This window comes from Capra hircus, chromosome 14 (assembly GCF_001704415.2).
Source record: "Capra hircus breed San Clemente chromosome 14, ASM170441v1, whole genome shotgun sequence".
Taxonomy (NCBI): domain Eukaryota; kingdom Metazoa; phylum Chordata; class Mammalia; order Artiodactyla; family Bovidae; genus Capra; species Capra hircus.
In genome coordinates, this window is record NC_030821.1 from 21,224,011 (window position 1) to 21,245,540 (window position 21,530).

Here is a 21,530-nt window from a genome sequence, read left to right on the forward strand (position 1 = left end):
TACATGACTACTGGAAAAACCATAGCTTTGACTAGACGCATCTTTGTTGGCAAAGTAATGTCTCTGCTTCTTAATATGCTATCTAGGTTGTTCATAACTTTTCTTCTTTTTAACTATTACACGATCTCTATTGTATATATTGGATTTAACTAGAACAAATTTTCTTTTTTATATATCTTCTTACATCACTTCTAATGAACTTTTGGAAATGTGAGTGTATTTTAGGAAAATATACGAAGAAGATTAGCCTTGGAAATGACATGTTACAGTTGAAGATTCTCTTTCTCTTTATATGAGCTTACTGAATTATTGCAGAATATCAAAAAGTGTTTTATTATGAAAGGGAGATAATTTTTGTTGGATTTTGTGATAGGAAATTCTAGAAATATGATTAGAGGTAGGGTTATTAGAAAGGGAAAGTTGAGAATGGGTTTTGACCCAGGAATGATATAATATTGTTTACCTACTTTCTGTCTAAAATTGTTATCAAGAAACTGATGGACAACTAGATAGTATAAATTAGTCTAAGAATGAGTGGCTTTTATATATATGCATCTCAGACGCTCTAATTTATATATTCCATACAACATAATGCTAGCTAAATGCTTTTTAAAGGCATTTAGAATTGAGAATTTATAGGGTTTATATATTATAAACATTTAATATTTTTGTGTAACACACGTATAGGTTCTGCTAAACAGAGATGCTGGATAAATGCTCCTTTACTCACAGGAAGAAGATGGAATTCTCTATGCCCTTTAGTGTTTTTTCTTCTAAGAAAACTTATGTTCATCTGGGAGGGAGAAATAACAGTTTCACATATCCTGCAACTAGTCTTCTGGGATGCTAAAACTGGGAAGAAAGGATACACTAAATAATATAGCTAGGTAGCAATATAATCACAACGGTGTTTATTGATACTTAGTACTTTGGTAGCAATATAATCACAATGATGTTTATTGATACTTAGTACTTTGGTAGCAATATAATCACAATGGTGTTTATTGATACTTAGTACTTTGGTAGCAATATAATCACAATGGTGTTTATTGATACTTAGTACTTTGGTATTATTCAGTTGACAGATGGAGAAGATGCTAACAACCCTCTTGTTTTGTTGGCATATGAGGTGTCTATTATAATAATTGTTGTAGTGGTTTGCTTCTCAGGCACATACATGAAAAATCTGTTTCATCACATATCACTCACACATAATTCCTTTTGACCAAAAGCTGAAATAGTTAATGCTTTTATTAACACAATTTTTTTTTTCTGTCAAAGTGAATTTTGTTATGGAGGTAGCTAGGTGTTCCTCAAAGATTTATATTTCTTTTTCATAGAGTTACTGTGCAGTAGCTGTCTAGTCCTACTTTTTCCATCTCCCCTTGTATCTAGATGAGTTCATGTAATTAAGTTCTGGCTGATGACTCTTTGTGACACTATGAGCTGTAGCCTGCCAAGCTCCTTTGTCCATGGGGAGTCTCCTGGAAAGAATACTGGAGTGGGTTGTCATGCCCCTCTCCACGGGATATTCCCAACTCAGGGACTGAACTTGCATCTCTTGCATCTCCTGCATTGGTAGCTAGATTCTTTACCAGTAGTGCCACCTGGGTACTGAATTTTGTTATCACAAGTTGACCTCTCTTCAACGATTGCCTGGTCTAAGCTAACGAAAGTCTTAATGCAGCCATTGATTCTTGAATGCAGAATTTATCAGGACATGTCTTTTCCATCCTGTTGGTGACAAGTTGCTGGCTGTACCCTAACTGAGGATTTGTTGAAGGTTTGAAAAAATGCTTACACTGTACCTTAACAGAGATAGTTGCTCAGGGAGTTAAAATAGCATATAGACTTATGATGAGACAGAAGAATTCACAATGCTAAGGATCCATTTTAGAACAAACTGAAGCTTCATGTTAAAAGTTTTGCAGGTTGAAGGCTAGTAATTAAACTCTGTCTCCAAACTGAAGTGTAGGAAGAGTTACAGAACTGGGAGGTGAATTTTTATACAGTTGAATGTTGTTGAATTGTATCATTGCATGTTGCATATTACCCCATTCACCATTCCATATCTCCTCAGTTTTCCGCACTTTGCTGAACACTATAGAAGCTGACCTCTGTGGATTGCACCAGCAGGTATCCCTGTTCTTAGACCTCCAGTTGGTTTCTGTTGATGTGAGACATTGGCAGATTGTATGGAAGGAGAATGACATCAGGTTGTTTGTTCCCAAGTTTCCTCCATACCAGTCTGGTGGCCCTCTTAGTACAGCTATTTTCTTCCAGTTCTGGAAATTGCTTTCCTCTGTTGCTAGCTGTCATACTGCACCATCTCTTGTTGGTTTCCTTAAATCCTGCTCACATCTTTGTAAAATGGTATCTTTATTAAGCTCTCCTTAGTTACTCAGTTTGTGCCATCTGTTTCCTGCCAGGACCCAGACTGATACACTGTAGTTCAGTAAAAATTTATTTGGGTTATGAATGTGAATGAATCGTGACTTTAGGTATTCACAACCCACCTCCTTCTATATAATCATAGTAATCTTTTTACAAATCCCCCTCTATATCATGTTCTTTGATTATGTGCATCCTCTTGCTCTTTTCCCGATGTGCTGTGCTGTGTCCAGCTCTATTACTGTGAAGAGATACATCTCTTTGATGTATTTCCACTAGTTGGGTGTCTCTCCTTTCAATTTTCGTATCATTCTGTAAATAATTTTTATAATGTTTCTGATATTCAATATTAGTTACTAATCTCTTTGTTCTTCTTAGTATAGCTGGTTTCTTTGATGTCAGGGACCAAGTTTTAATCATCTTTTTATGCCTAGTGTAGTACCAGGTACGTAGTTGTCAGTCAATAAACATTTGTTAATAAAACATGGTGGTCATGGTAGTCATTCTAACTTCCTTACCCTTCCTCAGCCCTCAAGTATAATCTGTTACCAAATCCTGTCTTTATTATCTCCAAAACATCTTTGAAATCTGTTTCTCTTCATCTTCATTGTCACTGCATTGCTTCATGCCTTTATTGTATTTTCCTTAATCATTTCTAACCAAGGATCTTTACTTGAGGCCCACTTCCTCTAGTCCAGCCTCTCTGTAATAGTCCTACACTCTGACACAGTTTGATTTTAATATCCTTAGTATTCTTTAGTGCCTTCCCATTGCATTTACGATATTGTCCAAACTTCTAGGTATATCATGGAAGTCCCTTTGTAATGTTCTATTAGTGATAAATCCTGATAATCTTTCATGAGCACCATCTGTTTTAATTGTATTGAAGTGAGTTCCCTATTCTTTTTTTTTATCTTCTGTTGTAGTTTGGCATATACTGTTCTCTTTGACTAGAAAGCCCTAACCACTTTCCTCTGGCTAAGTCCTATTGATTCTTAACTGAGATTCATCTCAGGTTTCCAACTTTTGGAAACCGGGCTAGATGACTCTTTGTGCTCATATAACTCTTATTATATACTTTTATTATACTCTTATTACCTTAATACTCAATAGCCAGCATTTGTTGAATGCTTACTGTGCTATTTTATATATTCATTATCTGATTCATCCACTGCAACCATCTTGTGAGAGAGTTATTACTTTTCCCACTTTTACAGATAAAAAAAATGAAGGCTTAAGTTGGATGCTCAGAGTTTTCAGTAGGGAGCTAAGATGTAAGCCCAAGCAGTCATATTCCATCAGAATTTGTACTTAGAATCCGCCTGCAATACAGGAGACTCCAGTTCGACCCCTGGGTGTGGAAGATCTCCTGGATAAGGGAATGGCTCCCCACTCCAGTATTCTTGCCTGCGAAGTCCAATGACAGAGGAGCCTGGCGGGCTACAGTCCATAGGGTCGGTCACAAAGAGTCGGACACAGCTGAGCGACTAAGCACAGCACAGCATGATAGATTAAGCCACCGTTTGCTGATGTTCCAGTAGATACTTTTTTTGCTATAGTGTCAAGTATGTCTTTATTTGAAATAGTAGTTAGCATTTAAGAAAATTCTACCTCCCTTAAAAAAGATTTCTCTGGGCAATAATAATAGTGGTATTGCAGGGGTAGGCAGCCTTGAGGACAGAGCATCTTTGTTAAGACCAGGTTCACTGTCTAGACTATGAGATGGTAAAGTTGATTTCTAGGTGATAACAAATATAAAGAATATTAGCATAAAGAGTATTAATATATGGCCAGTGACCACTCTTCAAACACGTTAACTCAGTTAAAGAATTGCCTGCAATACAGGAGACCTGGGTTCCATCCCTGGATCAGGAAGATCCCTTGGAGAAAGGAATGGCTACCCACTCCAGTATTCTTGCCTGGGAATCAACCTACCTTATTTTCAGTAAATACTTTTATGAACGCCCAATATTTTAATACCTGTTGAAAAGACATTGTTACTTTCTTTAATAAAGTATGACCTAGATCTTCCAAGGTTATAAATAGTGTCTCTTTTATCTGCTGCTAACAAACTTACTGGCTTAAAACAACAGAAGTTTATTATCGTACAGTTCTGTAAGTCAGAAGTCTGACATGGGTCTTACTGCTGCTGCTGCTGCTAAGCCGCTTCCGTTGTGTCCGACTCTGAGTGACCCCATAGACGGCAGCCCACCAGGCTCCCCATCCCTGGGATTCTCCAGGCAAGAACACTGGAGTGGGTTGCCATTTCCTTCTCCAATGCATGAAAGTGAAAAGTGAAAGTGAAGTCGCTCAGTCGTGTCTGACTCTTCCCAACCCCATGGACTGCAGCCTACCAGGCTCCTCCATCCATGGGATTTTCCAGGCAAGAGTACTGGAGTGGAGTGCCATTGCCTTCTCCATAGGTCTTACTGGATAGAATCAAAAGAACTGGCTGTATTTTCTGGAAGCTACCCAGGGTGGGGGTAAGGGTGGGGGGTGATGGTGGCGATTGGGGGCTGAGGTGGGAGGGAATGTTTTCTTGCTCATTTGGGCTGTTGAAAGAGTTCAGTTCCTTGAAGTTAAATGACTGAGATTCCCATTTCGTTCAGCTATGAGCTGAATGCTGTTTTGACCTCCTAGAGACCTCTTCTCTAGTCTTGCTCATAGCTTGCTGCATCTCAGAACCAGGAATGGAGCATTGCATTCTTCTCATGATGCCATCTTTCTGACCCTTCTTCTGTCACTGCCTCTCTCTCTGTCCACAGCTGGGAGAGATTTTTCTCTTCCAAGAATTCCTGTGATTAGATTGGGCCCACCCAGATAGTCCAGAATAATCTTCGTATCTTAGTCACAGCTCTAAAATCTCATTTACCATGTAAGGATACATATATTCACCTTCCTGGGATTAGAAAATGGACTTCTTTGGTGGTCATTATTCTCCTTATACTTCTTTAGTAAGTGCCACTAGATACAAGTTTGGATATATGTCTTTTATAAAGGAGACATTGAGCTACTCATTTAAAAAAAATGTATTTTGTATTGGAGACATACATTCTAGAATATCTCTGAAATTTTTTATTTTTTGCTTTTCCATAGGTTTATAATACTTCATTGCCCTCAAATTACTGCCAGCGTGCTCTTCACTTTTCATTTGTTTCCTCCTGAATTAAAATACTGGTCTAACGGGAAGTGGGGTCGGGGGCAAGCAGTGAGAATTGTTTTTGGCTCTGCACATAAGAAACACTTAAGTACTCTTCCTGAGTAGTCTTTTTAGTTAATAATTGGATTTATTTTTATAGATTGAGGAATATGTAATTTTGCCATATGACTAACATAGTGAAGAGTATTGAAACCTTTCCAAATGCAATATTTTCATTATCTGATTTTAAAAGACTCAGTATAAACTGATTTAAAAAGACTCAGTATAAACTTTTTATTGTAGTGTGAAAAAATAAAGATTTGAATTTAATCTTTTGATGAGAATATAATTTTCATTGACATGTTTGGTTGAAGAACTATTTCTTACCCCACAATACATGTGCTTTCATATATTATTTTTATTTCTTATAATTTTTAGCCAATAAGTCTGACTTAATGAAAGCATGTAGTATTTGAAAATGAAAATGAAAGTAGCTCAGTCGTGTCCAACTCTTTGCAGCCCCACAGACTATACAGAATCCATGGAATTCTCCAGGTCAGAATACTGGAGTAGGTAGCTTTTTCCTCCTCCCCAGGATCTTCCCAACCCAGGGATCGAACCCAGGTCTCCTGAATTGCAGGTGGATTCTTTATCAGCTGAGTCACAAGGGAAGTATTTACTATGATTTAAATTCTATATCAGTGGTCAAAATACAATTAATTGCTTTAACTTTGATGCATAAAATATTAAAAATAGCTATGAAATAGCTAGAAAAAGAAAATAGCCAAAGTTGTCTTTCAAAACTACTAATACAAATTCATGTTGCAGCATGAGTTTTATATGTTGGGGTAGACGAGATATCACAGTACAATCGGAAGACAGAAACTGCAGTAATAATTTGAATAGGGAAATTTTAATATAAAGGATTATTAACTTGTAGCAGAGAGCAGCCACCTTCTTTAGAGCTGAGGCTGAGTGCTCAAGGAAGGAACAAACTTGGAGAGGCCCTTTCCCCCATGGCTAAGGCTGAAATTCAGCCCTTGTTGGAAGGTGTGACGATGTCCCATTGAGCTGCCACCAGCTGAGATAGGCAGGAAATCATCTGTGGGGGTGTCGGTGGGGCTGCTGAGAGGTTGGCTAATGTGCTTAGCCAAAGTCACTGGGAAGCCACCTATAGGGTGTCTGTGAGACTTATTGGGATACTGCCTGCTGGGATGCTATTGAAATTTCTGAATCAGTTCCTGCTGGGTGTTGGTGAAACGTGTTGCGTTCTGGTGAGAGTTAGTGCCCAGAGTGAGTGCCGCTGGGTATCCTGTAAGCTCCTGACAGCCAAGCATCGCAGGGAAAACAACAGAATTCCCAAATCCAGAGAGAGAAGCCCCTTCTTCCTTTTGCTCCAGCTCCCTCTACTGACGAAGCTTAACATTGCGCCAACTGGTAAAGGAGAACCGGTTGTAGAGTCTGGATTCAGCATTACTAAGTAGGACGAAGAAAGATGGATTAGGAGCTCAGAGGCAACACACTGATAAATTAACTGTCCTCAAATTTCAGTAGCTTAAAACAATACAAGTTTCTTTTTCATGTTGTATGTTTTTATCTGGGTTGCTTGGGGTCTTTGCTCCGTGTCGTTCTCATTCTTGAACACAGGCTGATAATGGAGATGGTGTATGGAACGTTGAGAGCAGATGAAGAGAGAAACTAGTGAACTGCAGATTGTCTCTTAAAGTTTCCTCTCAGAAATATATATATAACTGCTGTTCACATTTCACTGGCCATAGTAAGTTGCATGATCATGCTCAACTTGGTAGAAAAGTGGAGTCCTACCGTGGTTAGAAGGAGAATTCGAATTATTTGTTGAAAAATATAACTACCACAGAATTGACAGGATTGGTATTAGAAAGTTTGTCAGTTCCTAGGATAGTTATTTATAATTCTCTTTTAAAATTGTTTAATTTGTTATGTAGTGTTTAGGAATTTTAGTGAAAAATAATATCAACATTAAAATTGATGGTGCTCTTAACTTCTGGAAGAGTGACCCAAAATCTGATAATGACTTTACTCCTTTGTATAAAATAGGGTGAAACATTAATATTTAAGCAGCAGGAAATATATTTTTTGAAGATTAGATACAGACTTTGTTTTTTAATTTTTACATTAAATTTTTTATATTAACTTATGCTTACATGATATTATGTGAAATGTGAGATGTGTCTTTTTATGCAGAGAAAGGATTCTTTTTTCATTTATGGTCTGTCTTGGATAGGGGATAAAACAAGACTTAGGTGTCTGGATTAGAGTCCAAGCTATGTTATCTTGACGAAGTCACTTCAGCTCCTTAAGCCCTGGAAATGGAGATTGAAAACACACATCCAAAATTCCTTAACTGAATTCCATGGTGCCAGATGCGGTTTAGAATTCAGGTATTTTGAATTCTATTTTGGGGCTTCCACTGTGGCTCAGCGGTAAAGAATCTGTGTGCAGGGCAGGAGATGCAGCTTTGATTCCTGGGTCTGAAAGAGTCCCTAGAGAAGGAGATGGCAACCTACTTCAGTATTCTTGCCTGGGAAACTCCATGGACAGAGGAACCTGGTGGGCTACAGTCCCTGGGGTCGCACAAGAGTCGGGCACGACTGAGCGACTAAATAATAATGGCAACAACCCTTTTTTTGGTTTTAGAAACATAAAGGTGCAACCACAGAAGTATGTAACTCTCAGTGGATCAGGACAGCAGCCCCTAAGCAAGTGCGTTTACATTTCTCTAGTGAAACGTGAATATTTATAAGTAGGTTAAATAGAGATTACATAAAGCCTCATGCTATTAATAATTCATTTAGATCAAGAACTTTGGCCCAAGCTTGAGAAAAAAGTTCTGTTTACAGAGCTTTTGGGTTTTGGAATCATGGGTAAGGAATTAGGGTTTGTGGTATCTTTCTGACAGGGTTACGGTGCCACTGTAAATGAAAGTGCCCACGAGCCATAAATTGTTATAACGTGTTAATTGTCATAACTACAGTGGCCAATTGATGCTCTCATTGTCACCAGCCGTTTAGAATATTCCTATATTGATAGGTGCATGGAAGCTAGTTGGCAGGGGTCAGTTGTAAAGGACCTTGTATGAAGGACTGGTATTCAGTTGATATGTACCAGTAACAGAGACACTAGTTATTAAAATATTGAATCACTTTCGTGCATATTGGTGACTTTTATTGAGAGAATGTTATATTGTACAGTGCACTCTGTAAGCATGGTGTGGATTAACATGGTCCTTGGAAGGCCCACAGTGACTGGAGCTGGAACTTTGGAGCCTGCCTAGTACTTCAACGTTCCCTGTTGCTGGAGGTCATGGGGCGGGCCGCGGTGCAGGTAGTTTCTGTGGCACCATTTTTGGGGGAGGGGTCCTGTGACACAGGGGTTTCATGCACTGTGGGAAACAGTAGCCTCTATAGGCTGTGTGACAGTGACCTGCAGGCAGCAGGCCCAGCTACCTTACAGCTTCAACAAAGTGCAGTAGCAGCAACTAGTGACAATCATTTAAATGAGAAAGATGTTGGGAAAAGCTTAGTATGGTCCCCAATATCAAATCATGGCCCCTTTAGTCAGATTAAATCAACACTTCTAAAATTTACCAAATGATTTGGAAACTGTTAAAATGACTGGTGTATAATGTTGCTATAGCTCTTACTACACTAGTCCCCTTTAATCAGCTGTGGGTATGTTCCACAGCCCCCAGTGGATGTCTGAAACTGTGGATAGTGCTAAACCCTATATATACTATGTTTTTTCCTGTATTATATAGTTTATATATTATAAAGTTGAATTTATAAATTAGGCACAATAAGAGATTAACAATAATAATAAAATAGGATATACAACATTATACTGTAATAAAGGTTATGTGAATGTGCTCTGTCAAAATACTGTATAACGCTGTTTCCATCTTATCATGCATATGGCCATAACTTTTGAAGTTTGAGATTCGACAGCAAAACTAGCGCAAATTTCTCTCTCCTTCACAAGTTCACAGAGAATTTGATCTCACAGTAGATCTTAGCAACTTCAACCTACTGGTTTTTCGTTTATTATTAAGTTAAGAACTTTCACCATTTCATGTAAAGAAACCCTTTATGGCTTCTCTTTGGCACGTACAAATTGCCAGTATCACTACCATTGTGCTCTGGGGACATTAGTAAGTAAAATCAGGGTTATTTTGAACAGAAGCACTGTGAGAGTTGATCTGATAACCATGCAGGCCACTAAATGACAAATTGGCAGAGAGAGCTTGGCAAAGGGATGATTCACATCCTGGATGGGACAGAGCAGGACAGTTTGAGATTTCATCATGCAGTTCAGAATGGTGCACAGTTTAGAACTTATGACTTGTTTGTTTTTGAAGTAAACATTTTCCACTTAATATTTTTGGACTGCTGTTGGCCATGCATCACTGAAACTGCAGTAAGTGAAACCGCAGATTAGGAGGGACTACTATACACAGCAGAATTCTATTTAGTTTATTTGGAAAAAAATTTATTTTTAATGTTAATTTATATATTGACACATATTTTATATGGTTGTATCAGTTGTTAAATATTTAGAACCATCTATATTTTATGCTTTGTTAAGAAATTTGAATTTGTCTCACTGGCACATTTGATTGCAGTTTAAGATTTGGAACTAAAAGCGCAGTAGTGCTTATATGTCTCTACATTCTATTGGTTTACTGTCAGAAAATCTAGCTAGTGTGAGAATTCTCACCAGTGTATTTCCACTGGTATTGCTATTGTCTTGTATTCTGGGATCTTGTGGTTCTTTTTTTTTTTTTTTTTGGATCTTATGGTTCTATCCCGGATTTGTCCTCTATATAGTTCCAGAGTACCATCTTAAAAATAAAATTTAAATCATTCATCTCCTAGTCTAAAGACTAGGATGAATTCTTTAGGCTTCCTCTTGCTTTGGATAAAATCTAGACTCCTTCGTTTTGTTCCTTCACAGTCTCTGCCTAAGCTATCTTTCCAGCTCACTGTCTGCCTTTCCCTTTCACAAATCTTCTCTTTTAGCTACAAAATTTTTACTCTTCCTGGAACACTGAAGTAGGGAAAGGGGGACCCTGTTATAAGGGGGACGAGTATGAAATATATAACTTAGTGAGTTAATATACATACTATGTATATTGAATATTTGAAATTGGGGACGATTCAGTGGTGCCTTCATTTAAAAAGTTCTGTAAAAACCATCTTTTGAAGGGACCACTCAGATACCACTAAGGATGTAAAACTCTCATTACTCATTCTCTTCAACTTCAATAGAAATCTTATGGAATTATTTTGGAACACATGCTTCCAATCTGCCACCAGATTTTGCAGCAGGAATTTATATAACCAAGCCATAGCTCAAACTGTCTCACAATTTACCATATGTTTCAATATTTCCAATGTTTTCAAACACTCTCCTCTTTCCCACCCTTTCTAGTTCACATTTCTCAGCTCTGTCCCGGCTTTACCCTGTAATTCTCATTCATTTCTGTGATTCATGAGAAATCTTTGTTTTATAGCCTTTCAGTTTAGAATCAATTCTCTATTGTTCCTCGTTTCCTGGACCCTTTTCTAGGCTATTAACATAAGCGATGCTTTGTCCTCAGAACTCTTGATTCCTGATCTGTGTTCAGCAGTCTAATCTCGGTTCTTCAGAGCTTGCCACTTGTCTTTTACTTCTGTTGAAAGTAATCAGAGTCAGAAATATTGTGATTTAGAGCTGAGCTGGTTCCTTTAATAATATAAGATGGAATTCTAGTAAAAATTTCTCTTATGGATCCTGTTTTTATCTGTCTAGAGTTTATGGGAATTTATGTAGTTTAAGTCAATTCAGATAGCGTATATAAGTATTTTATGACTGAAACTATTGATTTTTCTGCTTATGTTAATTCTGCGTTCCCTTAGCTGGTTTCAAGGAGTTAAGGCAGTACTGTGTGTAAGCAGTGTAAAGAGGAGGCTTTTTGGCATTAGTCAAGTCTGGGTCATATCCTAGTTTGCCAGTTACTAGTTGTGTGACCAGTTTGTCAGTTACTAGTTGTTCAGTTGCACAGTTGTGTCCGACTCTTCACAACTCCATGGACTGCAGCATGCCAGGTCTCCTGTCCCTCACCATCTCCCAGAATTTTGGGAATTTGAGTTTGCTCAAATTCATGTCCATTGCATCAGTGATGCCATCTAGCCATCTCATCCTCTGACAGCCTCTTCTCCTTCTGCCCTCAGTCTTTCCCAGCATCAGGGTCTTTTCCAGTGAGTTGGCTGTTGGCATCAGGTGACCAAAATACTGGAGCTTCAGCTTCAGCATCAGTCCTTCCAATGAGAGTATTCAGGGTTGACTTCCCTGAAGATTGACTGGTTTGATCTTGTTGCTGTCCAGGGGACTCTCAAGAGTCTTCTCCAACACCACAGTTTGAAGGTATCAATTCTTCGGCAGTCTGCCTTCTTTATGGTTCAGCTCTCACAACCATGTGTGACTGCTGGACAGACCATAGCGTTGACTGTACGGGCCTTTGTCGGCAAAGTGATGTCTTTCGCTTTTCAACCCACTGTCTGGGTTTGTCATGGCTTTCCTTCCAAGAAGCAATCGTCTTCTGATTTCAAGGCTGCAGTCACCATCCGCAGTGATTTTAGAGCCAAGAAGAGGAAATCTGTCGCTGCTGCCACTTTCCCCCCTTCTATTTGCCATGAAGTGATGATGTAGCTGGATGCCATGATCTTAGTTTTTTTAAAATATTTAGTTTTAAGCTGGTTTTTCATTCTCCTCCCTCATCCTCATCAAGAGGCTCTTTAGTTCCTCTTCACTTTCTGTCGTTAGAGTGGTATTATCCGCTTATCTGAGGTTGTTGATGTTTCTCCTGCCAATCTTGATTCCAGCTTGTAACTCATTCAGCCTGGCATTTCTCATGATGTGCTCAGCATATAAGTTAAATAAACAGGGTGACAACAAACAGCCTTGTTATACTCCTTTCTCAGTCCTGAACCAATCAGTTGTTCCATACAGGGTTCAAACTATTGCTTCTTGACCTGCATACAGTGTGACCTTAGGCAATTCACTTAATCTCCTGGCCTCTCTGTTGCTCTAACTGTAAATTGAGGACAATAATACCTGTTTTATAGGGTTGTGGTGAGATGCAAGTATAATGTACCTGGTATACTGAACATTTATGATAAACATTAATAGGGAAAAATAGGCACCATGCTCTTGAGATTACTTTTTCTGCTGCCAATCTTGTGCTTGCCATTCCTGTATGAAATTGTATTTGTTTATGTGAAGGTCACTCTTGAGGTTAGAAGATGAGACTAGAGTGAGAGGAAGTGAGAAGAACATAGGTGAAATTCATCTGGGTATTTGTCCTTGAATATTTTCTTCACTAAAGGAAATTTTAGATTATTTGAGTATAACAAATTACCTTTATGAGTCCGAAAGGTGGTTTAAAATTTTTTTTAATCTAAATTATTTATTTTAATTGGAGGCTAATTACTTTACAATATTGTATTGGTTTTGCCATATGTTGACATGAATTCACCATGGGTGTACACGTGTTCCCCATCCTGAATCCCCCTCCCACCTCCTTCCCTATCCCATCCCTCTGGGTCATCCCAGTGCACCAGCCCCGAGCATCCTGTATCCTGCATTGAACCTGGACTGGCGATTCGTTTCACATATGATATTATACATGTTTCAGTGCCATTCTCTCAAATCATCCCACCCTCTCCCTCTCCCACAGAGTCCAAAAGACTGTTCTATACGTCTGTGTCTCTTTTGCTGTCTCGCATACAGGGTTATCATTACCATCTTTCTAAATTCCATATACATGCTTTAGTATAATGTATTGGTGTTTTTCTTTCTGGCTTACTTCACTCTGTATAATCGGCTCCAGTTTCATCCACCTCATTAGAACTGATTCAAATGTATTCTTTTTAATGGCTGAGTAATACTCCATTGTGTATATGTACCACAGCTTTCTTATCCATTCATCTGCTGATGGACATCTAGGTTGCTTCCAGGTCCTGGCTGTTGTAAACAGTGCTGTGATGAACATTGTGGCACACGTGTCTCTTTCAATTCTGGTTTCCTCAGTGTGTATGCCCAGCAGTGGGATTGCTGAGTCATATGGCAGTTCTATTTCCAGTTTTTTAAGGAATCTGCACACTGTTCTCCATAGTGGCTGTACTAGTTTGCATTCCCACCAACAGTGTAAGAGGGTTCCCTTTTCTCCACCCCCCTCTCCAGCATTTATTGCTTGTAGACTTTTGGATAGCAGCCATTCTGACTGGCGTTAAGTGGTACCTCACTGTGGTTTTAGTTTGCATTTCTCTGATAATGAGTGATGTTGAGCATCTTTTAAAAATAAGTAACATGCTGAAAATAGTTAATCAGAGTCCTTAGCTTTTCTCTACTTGCCATTAGTAACCTGATATTTGTATCTTAAAATCTTTTTATAACTACTAAAAAGTAATAGAATTTAAACAATTGCTTTTTAAATTCTTCAGTTTATCCAAATCTAAGCCCTCTATGGAATTAATTTGTGGTTTGACAAGTATGTATTTCAAAGCTGTTAATAACTTTTTCAAATTGATCAAAATAATAGTATTCCTAAATTTATATTAATTTTCTTTGACCATCCTAGGTGCTGAAATCACCTAGAGCACTGATTATGTTTTATACAAATAAAAATTTAGAGACTTCCCTGGTGGTCCAGTGACTAAAACGCTGTACTCCCAATGCAAGGGGCCTGGGTTCAATTTCTGGTCAGAGAAACTAGATCCCACAGGCTCCAACTAAGAGTTCACATGCTGCAACTAAAGATCTTACATGATGTAACTAAGACCCGGTGAAGCCAAATAAATAAATAAATATTGTAAAACTTGAGAGACTGTTTCATCTCAGTTTTAATTATAAAGAATAATAACAATAAACATTTTTGGAAAAAGGCAAAATTCTGTATATTCTCACTGCCCTACACAATTGTTCATTTTTTATATATTCTTTTATCTTTTTCATTTATATGCATAATATATTTTACATATATGCAGTTATGGTGAATGTGCAATTCCTTTAAAATTTTATTTTTGGTTTCACTGGGTCTTCGTTGCTGTGCACGGGCCTTCTCTAGCTGCAGAGAGCCGGGTTATTCTCTGCTGTGGTGCGTGGACTTCTCGTTGCAGTAGCTTCTCTTATTGCAGAGCAGAGGCTCTAGGTGCATGGGCTTTAGTAACTGCAGCGTGTGGGCCCAGTAGCTGTGGTGTGTTGCTCTAGGGTGTGGCGTGGGCTTCAGTAGCTGTGGGGCAGCGGCTTAGTTGCTCTGAGGCATGTGAAATCTTCCCAGACCAGGGATGGAACTCATGTCCCTTGTATTGGCAGGCAGATTCTTATCCTCTGTGCCACCAGGGATGTCCTGCATGTGTCATTTTGTATTCTACTTAGTACTTTCTTATAAATGTTTTTTACTTAATAGGGTATCATAAATGTTTCTCCACTTGGGAATGACTTCTTTGAGCATTTACTGCTCCATCTCTATTATGTAGAAAAAGAGTAATCAATCATATTTTCTCATATGGCAAATAATAAAAAAGAACCTTAAAAATTCCAAATGGCTAATAATAGAGTTATAATCTTAAGCAGATATGTAGTTACAGATTAAGCCAGTTATTAGTAAGTTATGTGTATGAGAAGACTGAGGGCAAGAATTTGTATGATAGATGACTCTATTCCTTTTTGAGGTTAGTTAGCATAGTACCTAGCACATAGTAGGTGTTCAGTTGTAAGGTAATGAAGGAACTAAAGATGCCTTGTTTAGTTTGGGGTTTCAAGGTACTGACAGAATGTATGAAGGGGTACAGTGACAGGGAATTTTATAGTAGTATTAGAATACTCTAAAAGCTGACCCTAAAGGTAAACCAGAATTAATCATTTTGGTGTAGCCAGAAAGGAGGATGTGGGGGGGGTGTGTGTGTGTGTGTGTATGGGAGAGACAGAGACAAACATACATAGATACATATGGGGGAAGCTCATGAGAAATGGTTTACTCTTCACCATAGAGGAGTAAGTGTGAATGTCATGAATCTTCAGTATCCATTCTATGTTAATGGATTTCCTGCTGAACTATACAGGTTCCACCATCAATTTTGGATTGAGCATTAACTTACTTGCCACCTATTATTTGTCTAGAAAAGATGTGATTGACTTTGATTTCTGTCCACTCTTCTGGATGAGGGGAACACAGGGTGCATAGGAGGGTCTCACCCGAGGACTGGAAGGGATTTTGTGCATGCGTGTGTATGTGGGTGTGATGAGTTAGGATTGAGTCATTCTGTGACTGTTGGTTATTTTCCTTATCTCTGTGCTGAATAAGTTAAGTAGATAAGTTGAGGATAGAACAGTAGGCAGGAGCCAGGCAGAGATAAGACAGGGCAGAGTTCAGTTGTATTCTAAATAGAACGACAATTTAAGTGGATAGAGTTGAGTGGTATGATGTGGGGGAAGTGATAGTGGAGAGTGTTTTAGAGTTGGGCAAGAGAAGTAGCCGACTCATTGGAAAAATCCCTGATGCTGGGAAAGGTTAAAGGCAGGAGAAGGGGACGACAGAGGATGAGATGGTTGGATGGCATCACTGAGTTAATGGACATGGGTTTGAGCAAACTCCAGGAGGTGGTGAAGGACAGGGAAGCCTGGTGTGCTGCAGTCCATGGGGTCGCCAAGAGTCAGACACGACCCAGCGATTGAACAGCAGTAATAAAGAGAAGTGGCATACTTCTGTCTCAAGCAGGAGATCCCTTTAGAACAAAGGTGAAGTTTGATTGTGATCTCAACTGATTTTTTTTCAACTTTTCAGATGAGTTAAAATATCAACATTGCCTTATCACTATCTTCTAAAACATAAACTGAATTTTTCTGGTTTATTATGTGATAATGATGATGCATTTGAAATGAAACATGAACCTAAAGCTATGAATCATCATTTCTATTTTAATTACAGTTGTTACTTGGCTTAAGTTTTTTGGGCTAAGATGATGTTACTCAAGTGGTGAGTTATGGTAGTGTTTATAGAAAATATTTTTTAGGTATTGACAATTGTAATTATAATAAAAATTGGATTCTAATAAAGAGTTATGTTTCTAGGAAGTTATTGTGTTTGTACTTGTACTGTTGATTATTTTAATTGAAAATGTTCCACCTTTTTTTTGCCCTGAGTGTCATCATATTAATGACATAGATATTACTGATATACTTAAGGAATAAGTCCAGAAGAAAGAAACGGAAAAAAAAAAAAAACGAAGAGAGAGGATAGAGAAATGGAATGAATGAATGAGAAAGAGAAAGCGTGGACAAAAAAGACTAAAAAAATGGAGTAATAGAAAAAGAGGCCCATGCCACTGAAAATTGTGCAACTAGGAAAACAAATCTGCTGTAAATATTTCTAATGAAAGGAATTTAATCTAGAGAATTAATTACCAAAGTATTGGCAGGGTTGAAGAAACAAAAAATCAATGATGATTTTACCAAAAGATCAGCAACTGCAGGAAGTCAATACCATTCCTGGGGCCAGGAGAGAAGAAAAAGAAAATGATGTTAAATAGAGCTCATTCATATGGATTGTAGTGCTAAGATTGTTGAACTACCATTGCCACCCTTGGGAGCTGCTGCTGCTTTGCAGGAAGCCCAGGAACTTGTGCTTCTAATGATGTTTGAAAACCTATAAGGTCTGTTGATGATGCAGGACTCACCAAAGAGGATGCTGGAGCCTGCAATCACCCACTACTGCCCTTACCAGAGCTGCATTTCTGTTGTAGTAGCCAGCATTCGCATGATAGTGATCTGGTGCTGCTACTGCCGCTGGAGCCAGAGCCCACGATCAAACTTTTGCTGAGGATCCGGGACTACTGCTGATGCCTCTGCAGGAACTAGAAACAGAAGGAAGAAAGTAAAATGGTTTATTTTCTCCTGCCATCTGCTTTTCACCATTGTTTCCCAGTGGTAGAACCTGATTGGAAACCAGCTATCAAGGAAATGTAGTCTGCAGTCTTCTAGCCCCTGGAAGTACAGAAGGGAATGGAAAGGCAGGAATGCAGCTGAGCCAACAAAGAACTGGCATAGAGAGAAGTTACAGGATATTGATTCTTCAGTCATAAGAGAAAAGAATCCTTTTTGCAACTTTTCTGAGTAATGTCAAGATCCTTTTTTTCTAGTTGAAAGAAATTATAGGGATGGTAGAAAACCTTTGAAAGTATAAGAGAGTTTTCCATTGAGGTTTCAATAAGAGTTTTTTAATTTCAAGAACAAAAAAATGGATCCTGGTTAATTTAAGAAGTTCCTGGAAAAGATGGAAATTGGAGTAGCTATGGATCTGGATAGAAGCTAATGGCTGCCTCTTCAAGGTGTTACTTGCTTTTTGTATGGACTGGCTTTTTTTGCTTATGGTTTACATTCCCAGTAGAGAAGCAGACTGGCCTACCTTTGGTTTGCTACCCACCATTGGTCAGAGGATGACATGATACCTTGACTGACAGCTACATCAGGATTATTTGATTGTTGAAGAGTAGTTTATTAAAGGAATTTTGAGCTGTTAGAGGAGAATGAATACTCAGCAGGTAAAACCACAAGATAACTATTAACTGGGGCTTGTTTGCATTAGTCATAGGTAGCTTGAGACAATAGTCAAAGTTCTTGAGCACTTAATATATAATAGGCACTCTGATCTCTTTTGATAATATATTTGAGGAAGTTGTCATTATTATCCTCATTTTACAGATGAGAGAAATTGAGAGGTGCACTTCTGGTGATGGTGGATTAGGCAATTTGGACTAACTCTACCACTCTGAGAACAACTAGAAAAGCTGGATCAAATATAAAAAATCATCTGTTTGAAGGTATCAGAGAGCTAACACTTCAGTGAAGACTGTGGGGACAAGATCCTGGAGAAGAAGGAAGTCCAAAGAGGTGAGCGAGGCATGTGAAACTTTTTCCCCTTAGGAGAAACTTATGTTTCAGGTAGAGGTGTCTGAACATCTGAGAAGGTGAGAAGAGTTTTCAACATACTCATAGGGTGGACTAAGGGAACAATAGTTTGAGTCCAGGGTCCACCAAGAGGGGAGATTTCCTGCTAAATCATCCATGCTTTGGTTTGGGACTCTGAAGGGCCATGCCGTAGGAGTAAGGGTGAGTCACAAGTAGAATGATCTACTTATAAAATAAAATCTAATTTAGAACCAGCCATGTCATTGATTAAAGATTTCCAGGATTATAAGTGATTCTAGCTGTTTGTTATAACAAAAGTGAATCTTCTCTGAAGGAAGGTAACATCATCCTAAGCCTCAAATAATTTCTGTAACTTGCATAAAATGTCTTGGCATGCATATAAAAAATAACTGGTCATACAGGAGACAGGATCATATGACTGCAACTGAGAGAGACAAAGATCACAGCAACAGACTCACAGGGATTCAGATAATGGAGTTCTCAGGCAATAGATCAAGCAGACAAAAAATTAATAGTAACTTAGAACATGTGAACAAAATGGTTAATGTGCTGTACCTTTTGACATATTAGAACACTGCACCCAAAAGCTATAGAGTGCATACTCTTTTCAAATGCACTGCTGCTGCTGCTAAGTCGTGTGTCAGTCATGTCTGACTCTGCAACCCCATAGACGGCAGCCTACCAGGCTCCGCCGTCCCTGGGATTCTCCAGGCAAGAACACTGGAGTGGGGTGCCATTTCCTTCTCCAATGCATGAAAGTGAAAAGTGAAAGTGAAGTCGCTCAGTTGTGTCCGACTCAGCGGCCCCATGGACTGAAGCCCACCAGGCTCCTCTGTCCGTGGGATTTTCCAGGCAAGAGTACTGGAGTGGGGTGCCATCACCTTCTCTGTTCAAATGCACATGGAATACCAGACTGACTATGTGCTGGATCATAAGGGCTTCCTTGGTGGCTCAGCGGGAAAGAATCCACTTGTCATGCAGGAGACCCTGGTGTGATTCCTGGGTCTGGAAGATCTGGAGAAGGGATAGGCTACCCACTCCAGTATTCTTGGGCTTCCCTTGTGGCTCAACTGGTAAAGAATCTGCCTGCAGTGTGGGAGACCTGGGTTCGACCCCTGGGTTGAGAAGATTCCCTGGAGAAAGGAACAGCTACCCACTCCAGTATTCTGGCCTGGAGAATTCCATGGACTGTATAGTCCATAGAGTTGCCAAGAGTTGGACATGACTGAGCAGCTTTCACTTTACTTTCACTGGATCATAAAGCAATTCCCAACAAAAATCAGACAGTTTAAATATACAAGGTATGTTCTCTGATCACAATGCTGGAAATCAATAACAAAAAGATAATTAGAAAAATCTCATATATTAGAAATCAAGAAATCCACTTTCAGAAAATTCAAGGATTAAAGAAAAATCAAAATAAACATTTAAAGATATTTTACCTGAATGATAATGAAAACACAACTTGTCAAAATTTGTATGATGCAGTGAGGGTACTTTGAAGGTAAGTAATAGCTTTAAGGGCAGATATTATGAAATAAGAATGTTTGAACATTTATCATCTAAGCATTTATCTCAAGAAAACAGAATCCCCAGCAAATTAAACCCAAAGAAAGCAAAATGAAGCAAATAAAAAAGATAAGAAAGAAATCATTGAAAGGAAAAGGAAACCTAAAATAGAGAAGATCCACAAATAAAAATAATAAAACTTTTAAAGACAGTATCATGGATATCACTGTTAAAGAAAGGAAGGAGAGAGAAGGCAGAACTAACCAATATCAGAAATGCAAAAGAGTGCATCACTATAGACGCTATGGACATTAAGCAATTAAAGGATACTATGATCAATTTTAGGGACTTCCCAGGTGGCTCAGAGGTTAAAGCATCTGCTTGCAATGCGGAAGACCTGGGTTCGATCCCTGGGTCAGGAAGATCCCCTGGAGAAGGAAATGGCAACCCACTCCAGTATTCATGCCTGGAGAATCCCATGGACGGAGGAGCCTGGTGGACTATAGTCCATGGGGTCGCAAAGAGTCGGATACAACTGAGCGACTTCACTTTCACTTTCATGATCAATTTAATGACAGTACAGTTAACATTAATTCATATGGTCAAATTCTTAGATTAAAAGCAATTTACTAAAAGCTTACTAAAATTAGTAAAAGGAGAGACAGGAAACTTGAACTATCCTATAATTTTTAATGAAATTGCATATGTAATTGAAGGAGTTTCTCACAAGGAAAAATGAGATGACTTACTAGACATTTAAGAAGGAAGTAATACTTAAAACTCAGAGAATAGAAAAAATTAGAATAATTTAAAAATTCACTTTATGAGGTAAGCAAAACTTTGATGTCCAAGCCTAACGTTACCATAAACGTTACTATAAACGTTACGACTATTATAAAATATTATAGTTTAAACTTTTCTTAGGAATGTAAGTCCATAAATTATATAAAAATGAAATCTATCAAGAAATAAAAAAGATAATGGAACATGATTAGATTGTATATGTTCTGGGGATATAAGGTTGAAAATCACAGTGATTCACAGCTTTAGCAGAATAAAGAAGAAAAATACTGATAATGTCACTAGATGTAGAAAATATATTTAATAAGATACACTATCCATTTTTGATAAAAAGTCTTAGCAAATTAGTAATTGATAGGAACATTATTAATTTGATAAAAAATATTACAAAGATTCTGAAGCAGATATCCTACTTACGTTAATATGCTGCAACATTCTCTTTGAGATAGGGAATGGAAAAAGGATGCCCACTCTCACCACTTCTGTTGAGTCCTAACTAGTACAATAAGGTAAGAAAAAGAAATGCATTGTATAGGGATGGGGAAGGAAAAACACAACAACAACCCAGGAGTTGTTAGTATGGAAAGAATTAAAAAAACAACTAAAAATATGCTTTTAGAATTAATAAGGATTTTAAGATTTCTGGATATAAAGGTAATAGATAGGAATCTAGTATATTTCTATA

The 21,530-nt window shown here is 38.3% G+C and overlaps 1 protein-coding gene across 1 annotated transcript in view; it reads left to right on the top strand.

Annotated features, from left to right (window-relative positions):
- RIMS2 (regulating synaptic membrane exocytosis 2) overlaps nucleotides 1–21,530 on the top strand; it is a 601,915-nt gene that overhangs the window by 8,174 nt on the left and 572,211 nt on the right. The window lies entirely within an intron of this gene.